Source organism: Myripristis murdjan, chromosome 7, assembly GCF_902150065.1.
Source record: "Myripristis murdjan chromosome 7, fMyrMur1.1, whole genome shotgun sequence".
NCBI lineage: Eukaryota > Metazoa > Chordata > Actinopteri > Holocentriformes > Holocentridae > Myripristis > Myripristis murdjan.
In genome coordinates this window covers 8,709,529-8,735,822 of record NC_043986.1, presented here as the reverse complement: position 1 = coordinate 8,735,822, position 26,294 = coordinate 8,709,529, and the positions used below count along the sequence as shown (strand labels likewise).

The following is a 26,294-nucleotide window of genomic DNA, read 5'->3' as shown; positions in this document are numbered from 1 at the left end:
GTTCACAGGAAGAATCTCTGGTTCATGTGTTTACTGGCTGTGTGAGGTTGGCTGGTCTGCTGAGGGTTTTACAGTCATGAGGCCCATTTCCACCGCCGGAACTTCGGGGTAATTTTACGGGGCCGTGGCCGTTGTCGTGTGTCTCCACCGCCGGAACTACCCCGAAGGAGAGAGTTCAGGAACCTTTACAGGGGCTAAAAAACGGCCCTGCCTCGGGGTAGGGACTCTGGGCGGCCCCGAAAAAACTCCTGGGTTTACTCACGGCGCGATGTGATGTCAACAGAAAGCAGGCGTCCCTAGCAACACGGCCAAGACTACCAAGCTAACGCTAACGCGCTAGCTAACGTTAAAAACACAGTTTTTAGCCGGCATTTTAGGGGCGCTAACGTTAGCTTTAGCGGACGTTAGCTAACGCTAACAACACACTTTTTAGCCGGCATTTTTAGGGGCGCTAACGTTAGCTTTAGAGGATGTTCGCTAACGCAAACAACACACTTTTTAGCTGGCATTTTTAGGGGCGCTAACATTAGCTTTAGCGGACGTTAGTGGAGACACGGCAGGTGAGAAGGCCGAGCGAGAGGACGTTCCTGTAGTAGCCCCTGCCCCCCAAATACTACAAGGAACATTCTGGTGGAAACGGGCCTGTGGTGCAGAGGTTTGGGGGAACCTTTTTCTTTAGATTTGTTTATATATGGTCCAAAATACCTGATGAAGAAAAAGCACATCTGTCTCTACTGAATTTTATGTTTGCAATGTCTAAGCTTGCTATCTGGGTATCCAGGAAAAACAAGGTGAAGGATGCAGGAAGCACAGATTGTGTTGAGGTCATGAAGGGTCTGGTCGTTGCTCGACTGAGAGTTGAACATGCTTACTATAACACAGTGAATAACCTGGAGACTTTCAGAGCTGTCTGGGCAGTGGGAGGAGTTCTGTGCTCTGTTGGGGGAGACAAGAGAACTGCCGCTCTCTTTCTGACTGATGGAACAGTTGTTCTAAGCTCTTTATGTGTCTGATTTCTGGCTTTTTTACTTTTGGATATGAACATCTGAGTTAATCTGATTTGTTGTTGAAAGATCATTTAATTGTTCAAATAAAGGTATTTTTAAAGTCTCTCCCTCTCTCTCTCTCTCTGTGTGTGTGTGTGTGGAACAGTTAAAAGCAGTTAAGTACGCTGATTGAATAAAAGGGGACCTGAAGAGCAGTGAGGTGGGCTCAGACACACCAACTGGGCTTCCATCCAAAATGTGTTAGTTGCATTTTGACAATTCGACAAAAGAAAATTCAGACTAACGGAGATTTCCATCAACTACGTCATGCATATTAACCTGATCTTTTCTCCCAAATTGGTTTTCCCCCAGCATGAGTTTTGTGTGTTGGGTTTTGTTATTTTAATTTTGATTGAGGGCTTCTGGTCATCCAGTTTTCGGGTTTTGTTTCTGGTTCAGTTAATTGTTTTTTCTTTTTGCCACAGTATGAGAGCTGAGTTAGTGCGGCCAAGTCTCTTCTCCCCTCTTTGGTTATGTTTGGCCAGGATCTCTGACCTCTTTTCATGACTTTGTTGCACTTATGTTTCTTTTTTCTTAATAATCTCTTCTCTTAATCAACACATTTGTTGTTCACCCATTGGTTGTGGCGTCTTTCATATGTTTAGGTCCTCTGGTTGAGCCTTTATTTATCGAGCAGCCATACCACTACAACAAGCTTAAGAACGACTGATTTATCAAAGCTCTTTACAGGCTCAGTGTGAACACACTCTTTACTTCATGAACCTTTGACAAACTGCCCCAGCAAACAGGCCTGCAATGGCCCTTTACAGGCCCACTTAGGGCAGCCTTAAGGGCCCCCAGTGGGCAGCCCACGCAGGTCCCCTGAGAATTTGCTCATTGGCAAAATGTTGGCCCCTCAGTGCTGGTCCCGCATGAGCAGCCCTCATTAACACCTAAGGAAGCCTGCACTAGCCCTGTATGGGCCCACTTAGGGCTGGCTACAGGGTGCACAGCAGGCAGCCTTTACTTAGCCTCCAGGAAGCCCTCACTGTCCTCACTAGGCCCACACTGATTTTGCAGTTAAATTAATCTACAAAAATAAATCAGTTCCACACATAAATGTATCTCAGCTACTAGTGTAGTTTCCTTTGGGAGTTCCATACATCTAAAATGGATGTGGTCATTGATATATATGCATTGTCAAAAATGTACAATAGTCAAAAGGATTCAAATCAATTCATTTATTAAATACAAACACATTACACTGAATGAAAAATGTTCTCCTCTGCACATTACAGCCTTATTCATTTAAGACATCATATGTAGAGACTTACATACTGTTGGTGACCCCCTAACTCTTCCTACTAAACATGGTCAACGGAACATCAGAGGAACTGCAGTCAAAATTCAAATATGAATGATTCAAATTCAGTTGCTAGTGGCACATTTTTCAGCCCATACTTCAAACAAAGAAAAAGCAAAAACTGCAAAACCTCTGACCTCTGATGCTGAAAATATATTCTTGTGTGCTGCTAACATGTCCATACTTCTATTGACGTCATGTATTGATCGGCAAAGCTCACTCTTCCCCCAAGGTCTCTTGGGTAGTCAGCCGACGATGTTAGCGCTCCATTCGTCCACCCGCTGTCTCTTGAATTCCGTAGCCACACCTTAATCTCATCCTCAACTTCAGAATCCTGAGGACTTGGCTGGAGGGAGCATTTTCTTACAGCCTCTGAAACATAAAAGTAAAGGGGCCTATATAAAATACTGTGTGTAGTAAGCAGTATCTATATGCTATATGCAGGGTTTCCTTTAGGATTTTTTGGAAACGGTGGGGGAGGGCTTCAGCGTCGTTGACCCCACCCCCCACCCCACCTCCACCCCACCCCCCGCCTCTCTCCCTATTTAACAATATATTAAATTATTATTATTATTTTCTTTTTAAATGTAAATTACTTATCAAACAGACCTAACAATTCAGCTACCAATGAATGAGCAGTAGTATGCATGTGATAACATAGATTGAAAAATAAATTTAATCTTGCCTAGGTAGCTTTCTCTTGCACTTTTCTCTCCCTCTGCGAGCGCGCAGCAGTAGTAATCAAACAGGCGGGTGATGACTCCGGTGTTCATTTTTCAAAATAAAGTTAATTGCAGTGTAATGTAACATTTCATGATATTTACATTATCATTTCAAACTGATTATAAGTATATTTGCGCAAATAAAGGCTACACAGCCTATATATGTGTATATATATCCATTTAAAACTGTTTTAACATCTGGAAGAAAAAAGAAATTCATCATTCTGAAGGTGTGGCGGCTTTTATTTTGCCGTGGCAGTGCGCCACGATGAATTACATGTAGTGGAAACCCTGTGAGAAACAGGATGATAAGGACCATTAGCCCAGGGGTGTCCAATCATGTGCCATGGAGGGCCAAGAGGCTGCAGGTTTTCATTCCAACCAAGACCTCCACCAGGTGATTTCACTGATTAGCTCCTCCTTTCTGATACAAGGTGAGATGATCAGTGAAGTCACCTGGTGGAGGTCTTGGTTGGAATGAAAACCTGCAGCCTCTCGGCCCTCCATGGCACATGATTGGACACCCCTGCACTAGCCTAACCTTATATTTATTTTTCGCTGAGTCAAGGTTAAGCTCAGCTAAACGTCAACGTCAAGGTTTGCTAGCTGACATTTGTCAACGTTCGAAAAAATGGCGAATGGTCGGAATCAACTAAAACCATATTCAAATACAATCCCAGGAGAACACACACTATGACAATATTTGCTGTAACATTAAACTTTAAGATGAAACATTACAATTAAAACTCACCTCGGGAAAACACCACCTTCAGCCAGAAGACGTAACAGTTGCGTTCTGTTCCGGTGGGGCATGTGAGGAGGCTCAAGTGCGTGATATATGGCACCTCTTCAGCAAAAAGTCGCGCTCTGTCGCAGTCAGTAAACTTTACATTTGTAGCGTAAAAAAAAAAAAAATAATAATAATAATAATAAAAAAAATAAAAGCCTTTAATTTTGTTTCTAATATGCAGGGTCATATATTTCTTTTAAAGCTTTGAGTATTTCTGATTTTAATTCAGTTTTTTTTATTTATTTTTCTCTTTTTCTTTCTTTTATGTCTATGAGCCAATGGTTGGAAGCCAGACATATTTTTACCAGCAACTGTAAAATGGTAAACTGTTAATTTTGAACCCTGCTAAACCTTTTAAAACATCAATTATCTATTAAAAATTATAGGCTTTTCTTGATAAAAACAAACAGTAATATTTGTTCATGAGTTTTTAAGTGATCATGTGCAGACACAATCCAATTCAAATAATGGATTTTTTATGCTTTCTGTGCAGAGGCTATAAATGCAGTGTCTCTCTGAATTTCAAATTACATTTTTAAAAAAAGCCACCAAAGCATGGGAAATGACTTTGGGCTGCCTGCACAAAACCAGCATGGACCCAACGGTACAAGAGTTGCTCTGGACCCAAATGGGCTGGCCCACACTGGGCCAACATGGGCTTTCTGTGGGCAATCCACTATTATTGGCTGCTTACGTAGAGCCCGTGGTGAGCTCAGAGCACTGGGCTGGTGTAGGTTTGGTCTGGGCTGGCCCTAGCTCACAGTGCCCACAAAAAGCCTGCATGGGCCCCACTGGGGCATGTTTGCTAGGGCATGTACACCCAAAGCTTACCTCGTATTTCTGTAGCCCTGCTGACAAAATCATGATGGATCTTCTCACTGGCTGAAGGTTGGGAGGTTATCCAGACTTGGGCTGAAGGAAGCAGATTCCCCTTGATGAGGTTTGTAAGTAGCACATCCACTGAGGCTGGCTGTCTGATATCAGTCAAGGTCTCGCTGTTGTCAAAGTCAAGATGAGGTTCAAATTTATCCAAGCCATCAAAGACAAACAGCACTGGATACTCCGTGTAGCTGGAGATCACAGACTGTTTGGTTTCTTCAAAGAAATGATTGAGAAGTCCCACCAAACTGAATTTTTTGTTTTTTTTTATATTTAGTTCAGAGAAAGTGAAGGGAAATACAAGGTCTGTGTCATTGCTGTGTGTCTTCCAAAACTTTAGCCATTCAAGAGCTGATTTTTCATTTTTAGCCCAGCCTTGTATGAATTTCTGGACATAGAAAGATTTTCCTATGCCAGCCTCTCCAGTGGTCAGCACAGTTCTGATTTTTTGATCTTCTCCATGTTTGAAGATATCAGAGATCTGTGCTATTGGTTCTTCCACAGTCTGTCCTGTTGCATATTCACCAGTGATCTCACTGCTCCTCTTCTCTTTTATGATGTGTTCTGCGTTTTTTTGGTTTGGGTGATTTTTGTCTTCTTTTTGATAGAATTTTTTATTGAGTCTACTCTTCAGGTTGGATGACAGTTTCTTCCACCGGTCCACAGACTCTGAGTAAATAAAACAGTGTGGTATTATGATTATGAGTTTGCCTATGAGGACTAGACAAAACTCAAAGTAACAAATAGCTAATAACTATTGCAAAGCTGAAAAAAAAAAAAAACACAGGCAGTGCTTTGACCATGGCAAACTGAAACTGTCTTGTGATCTTGTTGCTGCCTTTATATCTTGATGAAATTGTACAAGCACGTCAATGACAAAATCCCTTTCCAAAACACTGCCAAAAGCTGACTTTTGAAGAGCAAATTTTAAATATAAAAGTCTCATAACTCACCTGAGGCACTTACACAGCACTGTTTTACAGTTCCTGGACAACAATACTAACCACACTAACAATGCTAGCAATACAAAATGTCTCCTAAACATATCCACTAACCACTGTTATGATGAAATATCTGTTTTGAGAGTATAAACTTAGAAACTCTGCTACATGTCAGTGTCAGTGCTCTACAGAGTCGTACCTCGACATTCTGTTAGTCGATCGATGAGCTCAGGAGGAATCTTATCCAGCGCTGCAGGTCGGGACATGATCCAGAGACGAGCAGAGGGAAGTAAACTCCCCTGGATGAGGTTTGTCAGTAATGCATCTGTTGAGCCCTGCTCTGCGGTGTCAGTCATCCTCTTGTTGTTGTTGAAGTCAAGAGGAAGTGGACATTCTTCCAAGCCATCGAGCACAAATGTCACTTTAATCCTGTTGAAAATTCCTGGTTGTTCGACTTCCTTGAAAAAATGATGAATTAGCTTTTCCAAGCTCCAATTTTTGTCTTTTACTAAATTCAGTTCCCGAAAATGGAGTGAAAATAAATGGTCTATTTTGTTCTTGGATTTTCCATTTTTCCAGTCCTCAATGAACAGCCTTCCCTGAAACGTTTTACCAACTTCAGCCACTCCCTTTGTTAGCACTGTTCGTATTTTCTTTTTTCCTGTAGTTTCAAATATTTCATTATATTTGATTTTTATTTGTTGTTGGTCTTCCTGGTTGTTTTTGGCTGACTGTATGATGTAGAGCTCTGAATCAATTTCCTTCTTTGCGTCCCCTAAATGAATATAAAAACAGCACAGATGATACAAAGACTTCAAAGAAAGCAGTGCACAGAAAATACCTGATGTTCTGTGTGGTAGTGTGGAAATTCAACCCAGTATCGAGGAAAAAAAAAATACAGCATAATATTGCGATATTTTTTGTGACAATATTGTATCGATATATGGACATGAAGTACTGATCATTTTTCATCAATTATTGATACAACGTTTAAGACAGGTTTTTATGACAGAGTTGCTCAGTCTGTCTGCTTGACAGTCCCAATTTGCTGCAATAAAAATGGTTGAAGTGAGATGAACAGAATGAAAACTTTATCAAGAAAAAACACCTTTTTTTCACAATTTGCTTTGCCTTTGACATAATTTGCAGTTGAATAAAGGTAATAAATTGCAAAATGTTATCGCAGTAGTCAGCATATTACAAAATGTTTAAAATTTTTATGACGTTTTTATGACGGAGAGGTAATATGATGTAGTATAAAGGGAGCAACAGAGTCCACATGAGGAGGCAGGCGGAGTTTTGGATCAGCCAAACACATGGACTTTACCGTGAGCTTTGCTAATGTTAGCTTGCTAGCTAACAATGCCAGCTAAAGTTTCCTAATCTTAACCCTGACCTTATGCCCACTGCTGGACTGGCCATAGGCATAGCAGGCATTTACCTGGTGGGCCAGCAGCTCTTTTGGGCCTGTCGTCTTTTCCTCTTGACTGACTGACCAATAAAACAGGCAGAGCGGCCTGTTATTCATGACTGATTATGACATTGGCCCTTTGGACTGCACAATATTTTTGTTGTTGTTGCGGTCTGATAGGCGCATTATTTATGATTAACACTGGACTGGCCCAATAGAGTGGTGAAGTCCCGCCCTTCCACTTCCGGTACATGAGTCCTCAAAAGCAAAAAGTTATCAGTGCGATTCAATGGGTAGATAAAAATTATTTTCTGGTCCCATTTGAATTGTGCCATGGATTTCACATATGTTGTTTGTGATGTTTAAAGATAATTTTTCACACAAAGAAGACTACAATTTAGCACGAAGAATTTTGATAATGTTAGGTTTTGTGTGAGCCCGCTTTGTGAACTACAACTCTTCGCTGCTCTCGACGCGAATGATATACGTCACCACCCACACTGGTCAGTTGGAACCAGCGATTCCTAGTCGTTTTATGAGACGGGAAACGCTAGAAATTACTGCCGTTCCGGCTGGAATATGGCTAATTGGGAACAAAACGCACCAGCATCTTGAGTTAAATCTGGATGGAGAGAAAGGCGATGATGTGTCGTCACATACGCGACACAGCATGCAGTCTTTCTAATTGTGTTTTCTCAACAGCATTTAACTGAACAATAGCACAATAAACGGTCAAACTCTTGACATGAAAAATTATCATTTAAGCCTATAAACAACATTTGTGTAATCCAAGGGATAATGACGGGGGGAATCAGAAAATAATTATTTTCTGTCCATTGAACACCATTCATTTTTTTCGCTCCGAGAGGTCCCATGGGGGTCCACCAGAAGGGGCGGGACTTCACCACTCTATCACAGCCAGCGGCCAAGGCTCCACCCTTTTTAGTCACACCATGGAAACAACATCAACAAAACAAACAAAAGTTAAAATGGAGAGGAAGTGCAAAGACAGCATGGAGAAAATAAGAGAAAAGAAAAGACAAGGCCTTCAGGCAGATGCTCCAAAACTTTCTGATCTGTTTTCAGCTGCAGCAGCTGGAGCTGGGTGACCCTTGTCAGCACCAGGGAGTCAACCGGGAGGGACTTAACCGCTCCGCTTGTCCATATCACCTCCCACTCTGCTTTGTGGTGCTTTGGGGAATTCGCACCATCATCTTTAAGGGGACCATAAGATGGGCCAAAAATGCTAGGGCAGATTTCTTTGTCCTAGTAAAGCCCCACGTATCCCTGGCCCTAACCTAACCCTAACCAACCAAGTACATTAGCTAACAAACTAGGAAGTGAACATTCACTTAGTTAACAAGCGAACGAGTTTCTAATGAGCTAAATATTAGCTAACAAGTTAACATTAGCTCACAAGCTAACAGTCGCTAACAAGCGACAAGCTAATGTTCACACATGCACAAACGTTCTGTGTGACTTGATAACTGGCGACTCCACACTCCTGTGTGTAGCTGTGACGCCTTGGTGACACAACTAACGTGACTAGGGTTGGAACCTGTTTGGATTTTAACGATTCCGATTCCTAAACCATTCCCTCTTAACGATTATGACACCATTATACTTAAAATAAACAAGTAATAAGTAGTGTTAGTAATGTAGTGTTAGTGTATGTTTATGAGTTGTAGAACATAATAAATTATCTTGAAGGAGTAGAAGTTCACAAGTAAGCTTGACTCCAATAATTTAACAATATGTTAAATTATTATTTGTTTTAAAAATGTAAATTACTTATCAACCTAACAATTCAACTACCAATGAATGAGCAGGAGTATGCCTGTGATAACATAGATTGAATATGAAAAATAAGCAGAAGTGATACCGCTTTTCTGAATAGACAAGCTAAGCTGTCAGTGTGCTACTGTTAGCCTGTGAAAATAGAGCGGAGTGGCAACTCTTCACTTTGTTACACAATCTATGTCAGTGCGCTGCTGTAGCCTGGAAAGTTTCTTTGCCTTTTGGACTCGTACGGTGCCGGTGCAGTTGTTTTTCTAATTCCGTGATTACGTGTTCGCGGAAATTATAGGGCCCTAGTTAAGTGTGTTTGCATTTTTCTGGCTTCAACATTGTTTGGTTACGCTGCAGGGCTGCACTCCTCCTCCTGCCTCGCTTGATAATGACAGTCCGATATTCTCCATAGCAGTGCAGTGGTGGCGTATCCACCCCAGGCCCGCTCAGTCTTGTAGGTAACGTGACGTCACCACAGTCGCTTGAGTGCACACAACTGAACAAAATGAATGCAGATGAGAAATTCCAGGAATCATTATGGGAACCGGTTTTGCGAAAAATGATGGATCCGGCTCCATTTCTTCAATTTCGGAGCCAGTTCTTTTTCAGAACCGGTTCCCAACCCTAAACATGACCTTAACACAGTTTCCTCTGGTGGATCAGTGGCTCTATTACACACTTTGGCATGATCGGGTTGAGAAATTTAACAGCAAATGAGCCAAAACTTGTTTTCTGTCTTGATATTGAAATTGTCGTTTCATAATTATTTGCAACAGAGTGGGGCAAGCCTTTGAAAATCAATTGTAAATGTATTTCCACTGAAAACGCTCATACTAATAATTAAACTTAAGAGGCAGTTGAATTTGTGAATTTAAGTCCAGTTGGGACGCTGCATGAAATAGGAAGCTGCCTGTCACAACAAACTCACTGTCACATTACCTTTCTTGTTGGGTTCTTCTCTCTTTGCAGACCGGTGGCTGGGAAGACCAGGTGGCTCTGTGAGGCTTGTGTGGTGACAAATGACAAAAAAGTTATGCACTCATCAATTTTCTGTGTTTCTCACTACAGTAACACACCCACATCAATTTTTCCAAACTCAGCTCATGATGCATTTACACCACATGGGAAGGAGGATGGAGGTTGGGCAGATTCCCATCAATATGACTGGAAAGTGTTCACCTCAGATAGAAAGTAGGTGAAGTAAGGCGTGCTGATGTGCTAAATGTTATTCTAACTGCTGATTTAACAAAAAATATATTGTTTTATGATAGGCAGTTAGTTTTTTTTTTTTTTTTTTTCCCCCAATGCATCCATAATAAAGGGAGCATTAAATTGGGATTCATTGACATTTAAGGGTGGGTTGTGACCAGGGATTAAAGTGGGCTGGAAAGGTTCAGAGCAGCATTCCCATGCCTTCAACTAATAAGTTAACTAATAAATAATGTTTCTTGCCATCCAATTGACAAGTATATTTTACTTTTCTTAAAATACACCTGTTGTTTTCTAAAGAATGCAAAAATAACATGTTAATAGGCTTTGCATCAATTGTTTGTACAACAGCATCGGCCAATCGACCAATCATAGCACAGACAATTGACGATTCCTTCACCGGGAGGAGGCGGTGGATGCTGGTGTTGGCAGTGATGCTCTGTGCTGGATAGTGTGTGTCTGTGTGGCGCGCACACACACAAACAAGCTTGGGGTGGGTGGGTGGGTGGCGGTGGGGCGGCATTGTACAGCATTGGCAGCTAAACTGGCAATTGCAATGATTCCGTCCATTGGCGATTGCAAATTGAATTGACAATCAGCCCAAGCCTGTTATTTGTACTGCCCTAAGAAAATTCTTGAAAGATAGTCTGTAACAGACGTATTCCTAGCGGGCGAAAGCACTAAACTGACCAAATTTGGGTTTGTGTGGTTGCTTGTCTTAACATAAGGGCCCATAGATAAAATTATATTTAGTAAATGGTTGAAGCCGATGCAGTTTTGCGGTCCATGATGTTGTTATGAAGGTATGTAACCAAGTACTACCTACTATGTCTCTTTCATTTATTCTCCTCCATGTATTTTGTCTCTCAAATTCAACATGTGAACATTGTCATCAACCTTAACACAAAGTATTTTTGAACATCACTAGAGATTCAGATAAAATATGTTTCTTAAACTGTCTCTTTCAGCCACTCCTTTTGCCTGTTCTTTTATTTAGTCTCTAAATTTGTCAGCTTGATCATGATCATCAGTTTTTCTATTTGAACATCCCTCAGTTTAGTTGTTAAATCTCCTTCCATGAATTTAGGTAGGCCACCCTTGGAGCAAATGCCCTCCACAGTCACTTTAGACCTCTAAGATAAAATACTTCCCTCTTACTATGTGCACGTATATGTATCAAAACCTGATTGCATTCTCTTCCATTTGTTTTCTCTCTTGATTTCTCTGCATGTTTTTATCAGTTTTTCTGGTGAACATCATCATCATTTTCAGACCTTTGAGCTTCAATATGAAATATATCTTATAATTTAGATACAATTAAGGCCAGTCTATGCTGCTGATGCGAAAATGTTTGAGCATCACTATAGAGCTTTCAGATATGTATATACAAGGTGTGGCAGTTTCCCCTGCCACTAGTAACACACCACAGCAGCACACCACACCATCACTCACTCCACATGCAACAGGGTAGCCAGGTAGCATGCTTCTGGATAGTTTGGTGGGTGCACACACTGAGCTACATATGACAACAATGCTGTTTCCTGTGCTATTTGTTCATGTTAAGGTTACCACAAACACTTAAGTGAGGTGAGAACTCTTTATTTAAATAATGATAATGATATTTTGAGTTGTTTGTTTTCTAATGTGTCCTTGTCCTTACCGCAGTGCTTCCTGGTCCTGGGCAGTGTCAAAGGACCCAAGCACAGTTTCAGGCAGCCTTTTATACTGCCTGATTGATGAGTAGGCAGGTGCTTTGTCCACTTATACTGCACCATCCCAGTGAATAAAAATATAATGTAACCTGGTAATGGTGTAATATTAATAATTTAATGTGACTGACTGATTTAAGGTACTTCAATCATGTATAGAGGTTTAAATGTTTTTGTTTGTTTGGAAAATAATTGTTCCTATGTTCAATTAAAGGTGGTGTGGTCCAGTGGGAGGGGCCTTGCCTTTAAATAGAGGGGATCTACCCCCTCCTAGTCAGTCAGATAAGGGCTGCCATATGGTGCAGACCTAGTGGTGCCAAGACTGTCTTTTGTAAATAGTGTTTTTTTTTTGGCTGTATTTTTTGCCTTATTTACTGCTGGTAAGAAAGGACAATAAAACACCTCATTTTCTTCCTTTAAATCGACTTTGCTATCTTTTTTGGAGCATTTTTTTTTGTTGTTGAATTGCACCTTTTCAGCTAGCCTTTGGCCAAACTGCCCACACTCGAAGGCAGAGTGTGACACAAGGTGACCCAAAAAAAACGGGAATCTTTGAAGTGCGTATTGGCAGACATAAGCAAGTGGCAGCACAATTTTTAAAAAAATGAATATTCCATCATTGTTTCTTAAATGGCATGTTTTAAGGTTTCAGTTACTATGAATAAAATATTTTTCTTCCATCACTCTTGGTTTTATTGGATTGTTAAAAAGTTCCCGTTTTTTTGTGTCACCCTATATTTATATTACAATGTCTCTCACGTATTGATTATCTTATATTTTTTTGTTTCTTGTTTTATTTACCAGTATGAACACCATTTTCTTACCTATATTCATGCTCTACCCATGTGAAATTTGAACATAACTGGCGCACCACTGAATTGAGGTCTTCTGTCTCACCTGGCATGATAATCTGGTAGATTATAAACACACGCTCTCCACAGCCAAAACCACTTATTACTCAAAGATCATTCAAGTCAAGTCAAGTCAAGTTTATTTCATCCATTAAAATGGAAATTACAGCGCTTATACCCACCGTCATGCCCCCACAAGACCTCAGTTTAAAAGTAAATACTGCGTGCATGCCTATGGTTACAGGCCTAGTTAATACATTAACATCAAATTCGCACACACAAAAGAAAAAAAAAAGATCATAAATTAACATTAAGTACTCTCATAAGACTAAAAAAGTTGGTGGCCTTAACCGGCCACTATCCATAACTTTGCTGCTCAAGCAAGTATGAAGAGGGTGATGAGAGTCCTGCATAATCTTAGATGTCAGTTTTTCCAAGCGGTCATAGTACACTCGATCCACTGTAGTTGTCTGCCCAACCATTCTGCCTGCCCTTTTGTTCAGTTTATCAATCCTACTCTTGTCAGTGACCCCCACATTCCCACCCCAGCCCACAACACAATAGCTCCACACACTGCATATAACGGACATAAAAAACATTTCCAGTACATCAGGATTTACATGAAAAGACTAACTTCCTCATGCAGTAAAGTCGTGGACTTTGTCCAGCAGTGATGTAATATGGTCAGACCATGTCAACTTATCATTAAAAACGACTCCCAGGTATTTGTATGTATTCACTCTTTCTACAACTGTGCCTTTAATTTCCACTGCGTCAGTTGCCCTCTTGTTTCTCCTAAAATCAATCACTAGTTCTTTTGTTTTCTTGACATTGAGCTCCAGGAAATGACTTTCACAATAATCCACAAACGCTTTAATCTCATTTCTGTAGTAACTATCATTGTCATCTTCAATTAGACCTAGTAATGCGGTATCATCCGCAAATTTCACTACTTGGCAACCTGCATGCTGTGAGCGGTAATCCGCTGTGTAAATGGTGAATAGGAATGGTGATAGGACTGTACCTTGGGGAGAACCTGTATTTGTAATGATTTTCTCTGACTTAATACTTGAATTTAACCTAACAAATTGGGTCCTATTTTCTAAAAAATTTAAAATAAAATAAATGAACACCCTTGGCACCTTCATATTTAGGAGCTTTTGTACCATAATGTGCGGTTGAATCGTATTAAATGCTGAACTAAAATCATAATATAAAATTCTAACACAGCGCCCACTGGTATCCAGGTGCGCATAAATGCTGTCCAGTTTACAAACAATAGCATCCTCTGCCCCCCTTGCTTTCTGATATGCGAACTGGCAGGGGTCGAGGTATTTCTCCACATGTGGCTTAAGATTATTCAAAACTATTCTCTCACACACTTTCATTGCGACTGAAGTTAGGGCCACTGGTCTCAGGTCATTCATACACTCAACTTCTTTCTTTTTAGGCACTGGTATGATACAAGATTCCTTCCACAAATCAGGCAAAACATTTGAAGAGTAGCAATAATTAAAAATAGCAGAGAAGATGCTGGCTAACTGGAATGCGCAGCTTTTCAACACTTCCATCAGGACCTGCTGCTTTGGTGGCCTTCAGCTTTTTAAACATGCAATAAACCTCCTGCTTATTAGTTTGTTAACCATAACACATGAAATAACCCAAGGTTCCTTTTTGATATGGTGTCTAAACGAACTCAGAATCACTCCCCTCAAATTAGCTCTTTTACAGCAAATGATTTTGTTGAAGTTTTATGTAAAAAAACAGACTCAGTCTGTGATGATTATCAAAATACCCTATCAAATCAGCTTGCTCAGTTGTTGCACTCTGCTAAACCAGCTTCTTGTCTACCTGATCTCTTTCCTGCTAAACTTTATTCAAACTTTTTTTCAGTTATCGCTTCGACAATCTTTAATCTTCTAAATCTGTCACTTAAATCTGTCACTTTACCCTGTTTACCCTAATGGCCGTAATCAGGCCTCTGATCACTGAGCTATATACAGGTGAGGCTGGTCTGTACTGTTGGTGTGAGCTTTAATAAAGATAATATATATACATTTATATGTATGTTTCTTTCATCCACTCCTTGTTTTATATTTATTTTGTTTCTTGCTTAACTTACATGTAGGAACAGCATCATCATTTCTTACCTTGGGTCACTCTTTCCATTTTTTTCGTGGAAGACAGGTGGCTGATTCATAGACCGGTCACTTTGCATTGAAGCAACACTGGATACAGGTGAGGCTGGTCTGTACTGTTGGTGTGAGCTTTAACAAAGATAATATATTTATACATTTATATTAGTATGTTTCTTTCACCCATTCCTTATTTTATATTTATTTTGTTTCTTGCTTAACTTACACGTAGGAACAGCATCATCATTTCTTACCTTGGGTCACTCTTTCCATTTTTTTCCTGGAAGACAGGTGGCTGATTCATAGACCGGTCACTTTGCATTGAAGCAACACTGGATACAGGTGAGGCTGCTCTGTACTGTTGGTGTGAGCTTTAACAAAGATAATATGTATACATTTATTTTAGTATGTTTCTTTCACCCATTCCTTGTTTAATATTTATTTTGTTTCTTGCTTAACTTACATGTAGGAACAGCATCATCATCTTTTACCTTGGTTCACTCTTTCCATTTTTTTCCTGGAAGACAGGTGGCTGATTCATAGACCGGTCACTTTGCATTGAAGCAACACTGAATACAGGTGAAGCTGGTCTGTGCTGTTGGTGTGGGCTTTAACAAAAATAATATATATACATTTATATGTATGTTTCTTTCATCCACTCCTTGTTTTATATTTATTTTGTTTCTTGCTTAACTTACATGTAGGAACATCATCATCAGTTCTTACCTTGGTTCACCGTTTCCATTTTTTTCCTGGAAGACAGGTGGCTGATTCATAGACTGGTCACTTTGCATTGAAGCAACACTGAATACAGGTGAAGCTGGTCTGTACTGTTGGTGTGAGCTTTAACAAAAATAATATATATACATTTATATGTATGTTTCTTTCATCCACTCCTTGTTTTATATTTATTTTGTTTCTTGCTTAACTTACATGTAGGAACATCATCATCAGTTCTTACCTTGGTTCACCGTTTCCATTTTTTTCCTGGAAGACAGGTGGCTGATTCATAGACCGGTCACTTTGCATTGAAGCAACACTGGATACAGGTGAGGCTGCTCTGTACTGTTGGTGTGAGCTTTAACAAAGATAATATGTATACATTTATTTTAGTATGTTTCTTTCACCCATTCCTTGTTTAATATTTATTTTGTTTCTTGCTTAACTTACATGTAGGAACAGCATCATCATCTTTTACCTTGGTTCACTCTTTCCATTTTTTTCCTGGAAGACAGGTGGCTGATTCATAGACCGGTCACTTTGCATTGAAGCAACACTGAATACAGGTGAAGCTGGTCTGTGCTGTTGGTGTGGGCTTTAACAAAAATAATATATATACATTTATATGTATGTTTCTTTCATCCACTCCTTGTTTTATATTTATTTTGTTTCTTGCTTAACTTACATGTAGGAACATCATCATCAGTTCTTACCTTGGTTCACCGTTTCCATTTTTTTCCTGGAAGACAGGTGGCTGATTCATAGACTGGTCACTTTGCATTGAAGCAACACTGAATACAGGTGAAGCTGGTCTGTACTGTTGGTGTGAGCTTTAACAAAAATAATATATATACATTTATATGTATGTTTCTTTCATCCACTCCTTGTTTTATATTTATTTTGTTTCTTGCTTAACTTACATGTAGGAACATCATCATCAGTTCTTACCTTGGTTCACCGTTTCCATTTTTTTCCTGGAAGACAGGTGGCTGATTCATAGACCGGTCACTTTGCATTGAAGCAACACTGGATACAGGTGAGGGTGGTCTGTACTGTTGGTGTGAGCTTTAACACAGAGAAGACAGAGGAAGGTTTAAAAATGCAGTCCAAATCTAAACAAGTATGGTACTTTTGGAAAATGGTAAGTCCTAAATTAAAGTACTTTTCTATGCATGAGCATCATCATCATCATTTTCCAGAGTTTTGAGCTGTAGAGCTTTGAGATGAAATATGTCTGATGTCTTATTTAGATACAGGTAAGGCTGGCCTGTGCTGCCGATGTGGGCTTTAATACAGAGAAAGTATTTTGAGCATCACTGTTACGATACACACTGAATTATGTTGTAGATGTGTTAGTGGTAGGTGTGGAGTTAGTGGTGGAGCTAAGAGACAGGGTGAAGCTGACGTTCACATGGGAGGTTGAGTTAACTCCTGATTAGTATGCCAACTTGGTGCACCTGCAGGAAACTGTGAAAATACAGGAAAGCGCACCAAGCAATGGCAATGCTGTTTGTGTGGCTGCACCGGGACTCTGCTACACAACTTTAGTCTCTGGAGACAATGGACGCTGGTTACAGATTTTGCTGCACATTGTGCAGTCCATAAATCTTAAGGACAGATTGAACAACTTCACTGTTAATTCAGATTCAGCATATTTTTTTGTCCATTTAAAAAATTAGGCCTCATAAAATGGAGATTTCTGGAGATGTTAAGAAAAATGCTACAAAAAATAAAGTCAGAAGCCCCGCCTTATGTGTGTCAAACCCAGAATATCTGCCCTCTGTAAAACTGTGTCTTGATTTGTTATGCTTTGGGGCAATGTCTTATATAGGATAAAGTTTTGTGTCATTCTGAGAAAAGCAAATTTAGTTCATAAGCAAAACATGAATAACACATACAAATTGATTTCTAATTTAAGTTCATTATGGATTCTAAGTTTCTTGCCCTGAAAAAAATAGTTTCAGTTTCATTTTTATTTTTTAAATTTGTTTTAAGTTAACTGCATTTTTGAATGTAGTTAAGTTAAAGTTTTTGAGTCAACAACAGGAATGCAGATTGAGAACAGAAATGCCACTCTTAGTGATTTCCCCAGTTCCCCTTTAAGACACTGAGCAAGTGTAGTCCACTTACATGTCAGTTCTTGAGCTCCCGCCATGATTTTTCAACACAGTGGTTTCATTTCCCGTCTTGTCCGCCATTTGCTTTCCAGTGAGACTTCTCTCAGAGTTTGTAGCCATGTCTGCCATCACAGTTCACTTGGCAGCTGGTGCCCAGGTGTAAGTTTCCTCTCCTCTTTGTCACCAGACAGTAGTTTTACGGCAGCAGCAGAGTCCTTTGGCTGAGTCTTCCTGCTGTTTTCTAGACAGGCCTGTTTTGTCCATTCAGACTGCATGTCCATGTCCCTTTACCTCACTCCACACAGACTCATGTCACCTCTTTCTCTAGACAAGCTCACTGCTGGGCCCTAATAGAAAAATAAAGCACGTTTCAGGCGGTAACCACAATAAGCCGTTACTGCATTGTGGCTGTAAGATCGACATCAAAACCAAAACCCTTACTTTAAGCCAAAAATCAGCAAACAATTCAGAGCGCGACTCCCCTGTTTACTGTACCTGTGTATCGACTGAAAAAGCAACGACAATCTCCAAGCAATCAACAATCTCTAAATGCCAATGAACGTCACATTATAAAATCTTATCAAAGTCCAGGAGGTGGGCAGTGTCATATGACTTCTTGGAAGGTTACTGTGGGCGGGACAAGTCAGTGGTTAATTATTGATCGTATCAGAAGGAGTGTGATGTGGTTCGGTGAGCATGGCACTAACACTGACAGGATTAATGCCCCCCCCCCCCCCCTCCCCCCCCGAGGAAAACTTTACTGCTCAATGCTTGCTTTTCTACAGCTCCAGAGACAAAACTGTGATTCTCATTTCAGTCTTTTTAAATTCTATTTTGTCTTATACGTTGCTCCTAAAATTCACTAGGAAAATAGGCGAGACAGGACAATGAATAACAGGAGTCATATGTGACTATTTGAGGGAGATACCCTGCTAAAATATCCTATGGAGCAATATGTGAGTCTATGAAATATATATATATATGTATATACACACACACACACACACACACACCTACACAGTAATCAAATATCAAGGACAAGGACACAAATATCAAGGACAAAGCAGCAAAATATTCAGAGTGGGACGCTCCTGTTTACTGTGCCTGTGTATTGGGTAAAAATAAGTTGCATCCCCTGGACATTTTGATGGTGAGTTTACTGGGTTGTTTTGCATTCTACTGCGTCAGATTTTCAGCAGGATGACTCGACTCCCTACCCAACCCCTCATGCATGCATGCGCGTGCGTGCTCGCTCTGCGCCCTGCTATAATCGTTTGGCTGCGGATTAACGTTTATTTTGGTACTTTCACCAAATTATTTCGGTCGGTAGTTTGTTCGATGGTCCACCGCGAGAGCTGCGTCACCCCTGAGCACCGATTCACTCAGTGAACTGGTAACCGAACCGCATGGATTCAGTGAAGGAGGAGGACTGAAAACAGAGCGACTCCGCTAACATACCTGTCAGTTCAGAGCCAGCCGTGTTGAAAAGACGTGAAAGTGCTAACCCCCACTCACAGACTCCGCGGTGTGTGATTGATGCAGCTTCCCGAACAAGTTGTACAGGATGCAGGATGCATTCACACACACGACGCAGCTTCCTTTAAACTAAACTGAAAACGAAAGTTAACTGGATCCTTGGATGCGCTTGTTGTTAACTCCAGCTCAGTGGCAGTACTGCACTGTTCAACAACACTGTAGTTAAACCACATTAAAGATCTGTGGTTTGATTAACATTCACACATAACTTTGAAGCAGGTAACATTTCAATGCCAACACAAACCTCTCTGACTGATGGGAAATCAGTTTGTAGTTTGGGTGAGATTCAGGAATAAAATACAATTTCCTAACAGCAAAGCTGAAGCAGATGATCCACATTTTGATTTTGATGCTTTGGCATACTCAACATAACATTATGACAGTATAAAAAGCTTGACTTTAGCAGCATAATGATTTACCTTCTCCAAAAATGTTTACTGTAGTATTACCAACATGCTGCATACCTACATACTGTACGGATTGTGGCCATCTAAATAAATATATGAAATTAGTGAGCTTCGTTTAGCTCAGCTCCTGGTGTCCATTTAAGAGCTCAGGTTTATTAACCTACAGAATATGTGCTGCTTTAACACGCGCACACACACACACACACACACACACACACACACGCTATTTTCATTGTGCTCTGTATCAGATCCTGCTGCTGTTCCTTTTGAGAGGCAGGGCCGGCCTGAGTAATGTTTCTGCTTAATGTTTCATAGTAAAGCTCGATATGGTTTCTGTGCTGTGGTTTCACTGTGTCATCGGGTCCTTTACCCCGACATATTCATTCATACAGTGTGCATGGCCTTTGCACCTGGACTTTAATGGTTTCTGAGGTAGATAGTCAAGTCTGTTTAACACAGACACTGAATTTTGGGGCAATATAAACTGGTCACAGAATGAAACACATGATTCACGTTTTTTTCTGACTACATGCTCTTTCTGTTTAGTCAAAGCAATAATGCTCAGGCAAATGCTTTGACTGCTTGCTTATCAGACTTCCTCAGAAAGTTGCCTGATGTATCAGTGAACTTGGCAAAGTGACGGAAAGAATCAACCAATTAATCAACAAGAGCAGAAAGAGGAGAGAAATGAAAGAAAACTAAATAATGTGCATAACAGAATGAGTGAAACACAAGAAAAACAGGAGGACGAATGAAAAAGGAAAGAGCCAGAATTACCGCCTTGCAGTTGTTGCCTGAGTTATGGCACTGAATAATGGCCAGAAAGTGTTTTTTTTTTTTTTTTTTTTTAAACATTCTTGACATTACTAGTTTAATCATGTACTATGCTTCTTAAAACTGGTGTTAGGAAGTTAAACAGGTCATAACTCCCTCTCTAAAATCTATTTGATATTGCTGTGAAAGCATCAACACATTTCTCCTTAAAAACTGTATTTGTTCAAGTTTTTCCGCCAAAAACTACATTTTACAGGATTACACTTGAACACATCGTGATAACGTTCAAATTTACCTTCGCCCAATACTCGTTTTCACTTGGCAGAGCTTGAACACACCATAATGTAAGTGGCCCTCAGGGTGGAAGAAGTGGCGGAGTGAGACCCGGGTCTCTGCTCCTCCTCGGAGCCGGTCATGATCCTTTTCCCTGCTCTGCCCTCACTTGTAGGCCTCGTCGGACTCGGCTAAGTTTCAGTTTTGCTGGCGGCTTTGAGTGTCGTCCGTGACAGTGCCTCGGACAACGCAGCTGGAGGCGTTATAACTGCTGGCACGACCGGGGATATGATGCTACTGCCGGATCAGTTCACAAATATTTTTCTTCCTCAGTCCAGGAAGGGGACAGCCAGAGATTACGAGCGGTAACAGCGAGAGAAGACACGCAAAACTGCAATCAGCCCCCGCTGTGGAAACACAGGTTGTAGCTGCTATCGATGCTAAACTTGTCATTTTCTACGTGATAGGCAAATACTTGGAGATGTACTGCGGGAGATGTTTGTCCATCCCAAACACAGTTTTTTCTGTCTTAAAATTTTCTTGTAACCTGGTTATTTATCTATGCAATCTATGCAAATGGTGCAACTGTCATGAAAATTAAGGTGATGTGATTTGCTGCAGTAGCTGGCGTTAACATAAACACAGTTCATAGCCAAGTGCGGTCAGGCCGTAGGCTAGCTAACGTTAGCATTTGCTACATACGCGGTCGGGATTCTTCAAAAAGTAGTAGAACCAACATAAATACTGACCTTGTAAGTGTTACAGTATTCAACTCAAATTACAAACAAACAAACAAACATAACAAAGTTACCTTCTTTTGTGAGGACCTGTAGTGTTTTTTTTTATTTTATTTTTTTTTAAACTCCGTCCGTCCTGGCTGAAGCGCACCTTAACCGTCACCCACTTTGAATTTAACCAATCCGCGACGCAGCGCGTGATGGATGACGCTGTTGTGGGATTTCCTGACGCTGCCATTGAGCCACATCACCCAGCGGCTTCACAGTTCACACCTTTTTGCACAAATTTGAGCAACCTCTGCATTGGGTAGGTGAGTAAAGCTATTTAGCCAAAGATTTCTTTGACCATAGATGAAATAATTCACATTTGGTAATAGTAGCCTAGAGAAGTAGGAAAAAACACATCTGCTACTAGGAAGTCTTTGAATCAGTGAAAATATGCTCTCTACATACTAATGTGTAGGGCTGTAGTCAACCAGAGAAAATCTTGGTCGACTAAAGTCCTGAAATTTCGACCAAAAGTCGACTAATCGGGGGGCAGCAGGAATACAAAAAAAAAAAAAAAAAAAAAAAAAATTACTATTTTTAGATTAATTAACTGGACAGTAACCTGCCTGCTAGCCTTCTCTGCCTAAATGAATTATAAATAAACATAAACAACAAGTATTTGCAGCATATTAAATCGTTATTGACCTAATTATTTTGCACTGAATGATCATACTTGCCAACTCTCCCGATTCACGCGGGAGACTCCCGATTTTTAACCCTATCTCCCGCGATGTTCCCGGTCAGTAATTTCTCCCGCTAATCTCCTGATTTTACAGTGAAGGAAACAAGTCAGATTGTGGGGGGTATTTGTCGCAGTATCTGGCCATAACTGCCAACACTCCCGTTTTCCCCAGGATTCTCATCTCCTGCTGCCCTCCCGTTTTGTCTTTTCTCCCGGGAATCTCCCGTAATTTACAAGCCCCAATTTTTTTTGTTAATAATAATGAGAAACGCGCAATAACAAAGGTTTTATTTTGAAAGCTGAGACCGAAAGCCGCCGCAGCTCCGTTAGTTTAACAGAAGCTGAAACACACGGCGAAATGTTTAACTGTAAATAAAAGTGCACATTTTCCAGCCTGTGTCATTTCATTATTAAAAACCTCGATGTGTTGTAAATCTTAAGCGGCTCGGCAGGCACTAATATCCCCGCACATCTTTTGCTGCTCCCTACCACAAAAATCTCCTGGATTTTACCACTCAAATGTTGGCAGGTAACTGGAGTCGGTCGGCTCTGACAGCGTTGCATCACGTGCACCTACTCAATATCATAGCCTATGATTTCCGCTTATGTCAAGCTGCCGTCGTCGCAGGTGTGTGCGCCTGCAGTTATAAAATGATTAGACTAAAACTTTGAAATATGCCAATTCTGATATGTTTATACTCAAAACTGACAGAGCAACCTAACGCAGACATGTTAGCTTACCGTTTTAGGTGATATGCCATGTTGGGCGTTGAGCTGTGATACGCAAACTATTGTTTGCAAAGTTTGCATTCGACTTTTTTTCCATCTCTTTTGGTAAAATGCTGCCACACTGACGATGTCTTTGACATGGTAGAGGACTAAATGTTCATTAAACGTTCTTAATTAAGCAAATAGTTGGAAAACCAGGCCTAATTTTTTCTTCAATTCAGAACATACCGGCCTACCTATCTGTCTCCGCCAGTGGGTTGGGCTAATCCAAAATTGTGAAAACAAGGGGGGTGTTCTGAAGACAGACTGTTACCTGTGAAACCGTTTGTTCTGGAACACCCCCATTAGCACTTAGTGCTTTACTCCTGATAAAATTAACACGGCAAATAATCGACCAATCAGATTTTGGTCGACCAAGAACGTATCGACCAATAAATCGACCGGTCGACTAACAGACTACAGCCCTACTAGGGTGGCCATTTCCACAACACCAAAAAGGAGGACAGTGTTAAATTCAATTTAGTTTTAGTCGTAGTCTTGTGTCAAATGACTAGTTTTAGTCATATTTAGTCAACTTGTATTCTTTTTGTTTAGTCACATTTTAGTCGACGAAAAGTCTTGGCATTTTAGTCTAGTCTTAGTCGAAGAAAATCCAAAGCATTTTAGTGTAGTTTTAGTCGACTAAATTACAAAATATTTTAGTCTAGTTTTAGTCAATAGTCTTTTTTTAGTCTTTGACCTGCATCATGCTGGCTTTTTTTATTTAACAATATGTTAAATTATTATTATTATTTTAAAATATTATTGTATTATTGTAAATTGCTTATCAAACAGACCTAACAATTCAGCTACCAATTAATGAGCAGTAGCCTAGTATGCATGTGATAACATAGATTGAAAAATAATCCAAAGTGATACCTCTTCTATGAATAGACAAGCTAAGCCAGTGTGCTGCTGTTAGCCAGTGAAAATAGAGCGGAGTGGCAACTCCTAGTTTTGTTACACAATCCATGTCAGTTCGCTGCTGTTTTAACTTTGTTCTCGGCTATGCTTCAGACAGCGCCGGTGGGTGTGTGCTCCTCAGTCACACACACACACACACACACACACACACACCCCGGCATGAGCACACAGCAGCGCAGGAGGAGAAAAACTAACGCATCCAATGAATGCACTTTTGGATTGTAATTTAAAAGTCTATGACGAAAAAGAAAAAACTCCCGCTTCTCCCGATGTACAGTCCGGGCCTGTCTTACACCATTGGACCATATGCAGCGTTGCGTTCAAGTGCAACTCCAAAAAGGAGGACAAATAAGCGTCCGGCTTGAGACTGCGCCGGACACCGGACAAGGCATTTAAATTCCGGACTGTCCGGCCTAAATCCGGACGTATGGCCACCCTACTACATATCTCAATAATAACACTGTTATTGAGATAAAACATTAACCTGTACAAGTGTTATTTAAATAACTTCCTTGCAGTGTCTTTTACATGCCTTTCACAATAGATTCATCAAAATGGTTTACACAATGGTTTACAACTGTGATCTTTTTTTTTTTTTTTTATGATTATAATGATGCTTTTGCTACACAGTGTATCGGTTTGATGGTATAGGTGAGCAAGTCTTTATTACACAGCCTAGCCATACATTTTAGTTTGTTGTGTTCAGATGCTGTAGTATTTCTCAAGAACACAGGGGCAAATGAAAGGGGGAAAAAACAACAACATTCAGTGTCTTAGCAAGGTTTTGGTCACCACAAACCACCAGAACAGCTTCAATGTGCTTTTCAGGGTTTCAGACAGGAGGGATGAACAGCATTCTCACAAAAGAACTGTACCAGGGTATCCACGGGGTCTTGAAAAGTATTAAAAGGTGATAAATCAATTTGGGGAAAATTAAGACCCTTAAAAAGTATTAAAAAGTCTTATCATGACTATAAAGTCTTAAATTTTGAAAGTATTTTTTCTGAATTAGCTGTCCAAGAGTCTGAGTCCCAAAAACGTCATAAAAGTGTGTGAATTTATTCATTTTTATAAAAAAACAAAGATGAACAGGTACATAAAAAAACTAGGCTATTATGGGTGCTTTTGTAAATTGTCTCTGAGAGCGCCAGAGTGGGCGGGCGGGCAGGTGGAAATTCAGAAATTTCCACCCGGAAATTTTTAGCAGGGCTGCAGTGCGTAAACATTCATTACAAAGACAAACATTTCAGAGTTCAGTGGTGCGAAAATCATCAGCATTGGTTTACAGAGCTGTTGAAAAAAGTGATGTCATCAGACGAGCTGTTCGTCTCCATATTCTCCACAAGAGGGTGAGGTCACGTGGTGAACAACAAGAGGCTGGGACTGGTATGAATGCTGAGCCCCTACATTGAGGGGGTCCACTGGCTCGGTTATGCTGGGGGGGTATTTTATCGACATGGATTGGCTCCCCTTGTTCCTTTAGAGGGAAGGCTCACTGCACATCAATGCAAAGTCATTCGCAGTGATCAGCTTTATGATGAAACATTTCTATACTGATGGGAGCAACAATGTCCCACATCCACAGGGCACGGAGGCTCATTCAATGGTTTGATGAGGATGAAGATGATGTAAACGATATACTAAGGCCTTCACACTCACCACAGCTCAACCCAGCTGAACACCTGTGGGAGACTTTGGACTCTCCATCACCAAAGCACCAAATGAGGGAATATCTTTTAGTAGAATGGTGCTCTATCCCTGCAGTAGAGTTCAGAGACTTGGAGAAGATGCCAAGGAACACTGAAGTTGTAGTTGGCTGGTTCATGGTGACCAATACCTCATTAAGACACCCAGTGTTGGTTTTACCATCGTCACCCGTCTATATGTGTATATATGATCAGCTTTTATACTGTACTATGATCCCTGGGTTAGTTGCAATAGGGATAACTAGGAAAGGTAATGTAACAGGGAGAGACCTTGCTATAGTTTGCTAAGAATGTATTTGTTATTTCTCTCATTTTCTCTTATTTTAAGCTGGACACACAAGGAGTGGAGAACACAGGTAACAACTGTTCAAAAATATAAAACATGTAATTCCATTGTCCACTGAAATGTGACATAAATTTTCCACACAAAGGATTTGGGTTCCAGACTGGGAAAATTAATATTGATACACTTTAAATTATTTCCTCAGTCTACTTCTGATGTCAGCACTGATTATTTTGGGTGACTGTGTAAACACAGTTGGCTGGTGAGGGCAAGGGTGAACACATACTGTACCTCCTTCAATACATGTGAAGTCAACTGCCACTTGGACAGCAGCACACTTCCTGGAAAACAAGTGTAGGAAGTCCCTCTTTCCCTGTATCCATCCAGTTGTGTCTGCACAGATGCCTGCCATGCTTGCTGGGCTACCATGATGCCATATGCACTGTATATAAAATTAATATTCAGCTGTTTGAAAGATAGCATGTAGTTTGTTCAGGTAGTGGCAATGTAGGAAATGCCATGTTTGCCCAGCTTT

The 26,294-nt window shown here is 40.5% G+C and overlaps 1 protein-coding gene and 2 long non-coding RNA genes across 3 annotated transcripts in view; 2 read left to right on the top strand and 1 right to left on the bottom strand.

Moving 5' to 3' along the window:
* Positions 1 to 26,294, bottom strand: part of LOC115362230 (NLR family CARD domain-containing protein 3-like) — a 90,265-nt gene that overhangs the window by 16,132 nt on the left and 47,839 nt on the right. The gene's annotated exons all lie outside the window — the stretch shown is intronic.
* On the top strand, positions 14,833 to 15,366 carry LOC115362234 (uncharacterized). The gene is made up of 3 exons (XR_003928480.1): positions 14,833 to 14,887; positions 15,072 to 15,126; positions 15,309 to 15,366. It is a non-coding gene; the product is annotated as an uncharacterized LOC115362234 (long non-coding RNA).
* The window catches only part of LOC115362233 (uncharacterized), a 39,953-nt gene continuing 29,673 nt past the window's right edge, over positions 16,015 to 26,294 (top strand). Inside the window, exons 1-3 of the long non-coding RNA XR_003928479.1 lie at positions 16,015 to 16,070; positions 16,486 to 16,540; positions 25,805 to 25,832. This is a non-coding gene — a long non-coding RNA (uncharacterized LOC115362233). The remainder of the gene's footprint in view (positions 16,071 to 16,485; positions 16,541 to 25,804; positions 25,833 to 26,294) is intronic.